At 41.8% G+C, this 1,083-nt stretch overlaps 1 non-coding gene across 1 annotated transcript; it reads right to left on the bottom strand.

Moving 5' to 3' along the window:
• Nucleotides 1–645: 645 nt before the first annotated feature.
• On the bottom strand, nucleotides 646–752 carry LOC128582657 (U6 spliceosomal RNA). Its single transcript, XR_008379104.1, has one exon. It is a non-coding gene; the product is annotated as a U6 spliceosomal RNA (small nuclear RNA).
• Between the last annotated feature and the right edge of the window lie 331 nt (nucleotides 753–1,083).

The following is a 1,083-nucleotide window of genomic DNA, read 5'->3' as shown; positions in this document are numbered from 1 at the left end:
AAAGGATCCAACAAAGAAAGAAAATTACAGACCCAAATCATTAATGAATATCAATGCAAAAATATTCAATAAGATCTTAGCAAACAGAATTCAACAACATCAAAAAAATTATACACCATGATCAAGTTGGTTTTATTCCAGGGTTACAGGGTTGGTTCAACATATGCAAATCTATAAATATAATACATAACATCAATAAAATAAAAAACAAAGACCATATGATTGTCTCAATTGATACAGAAAAAGCTTTTGATAATATCCAGCATCCTTTCATGATCAGAACATAGAAAACAGGAGTAGAAGGGACATTTCTTAAACTGATAGAGGCCATCTACAGCAAACCCACAGCCAATATTATATTGGATGGAGTAAAATTGAAAACATTTCCACTCATATCAGGAACTAGGCAAGGATGTCCACTGTCTCTACTACTATTCAACATAGTAATGGAAGTCTTAGCCATGGCAATCAGGCAAGAGAAGGCGATCAAGGGTATCCATATAGGGTCAGAGGAGATCAAACTCAAACTGGGCTGCCCTCACTTGTGAGAAGCTGGAAGCTTTCTCCCTAGGACGGGAAACACCACGAGGGTCCCCACCCACCTCTCCTTTCTTTTTTTTTTTTTTTTTTTTGCATTGCACTTTTAAAAATATGGAACGCTTCACGAATTTGCGTGTCATCCTTGCGCAGGGGCCATGCTAATCTTCTCTGTATCGTTCCAATTTTAGTATATGTGCTGCCGAAGCGAGCACCCACCTCTCCTTTCAACACTGAATGGGAAGCCTAGCTAGTACAACAGCACTACGAGAAGAAATAAAACATATAGGGTGGCACCTGTGGCTCATTGTGTAGGGCGCCGGCCCCATATACCGAGGGTGGTGGGTTCAAACCCAGCCCTGGCTGAACTGCAACCAAAAATTAGCCAGGTATTGTGGCCGGCTCCTGTAGTCCCAGCTGCTAGGGAGGCTGAGGCAGGAGAATTGTGAAAGCCCAAGAGTTGGAGGTTGCTGTGAGTCCTGTGACATCATGGCACTCCACCGAGGGTGGCAAAGTGAGACTCTGTCTCTACAAAAAAAAAAAAAA

This window comes from Nycticebus coucang, chromosome 3 (genome assembly GCF_027406575.1).
Source record: "Nycticebus coucang isolate mNycCou1 chromosome 3, mNycCou1.pri, whole genome shotgun sequence".
Taxonomy (NCBI): Eukaryota; Metazoa; Chordata; class Mammalia; order Primates; family Lorisidae; genus Nycticebus; species Nycticebus coucang.
Note: the sequence above shows the minus strand (reverse complement) of the source record. Positions and strands in the feature narration are given on the sequence as shown.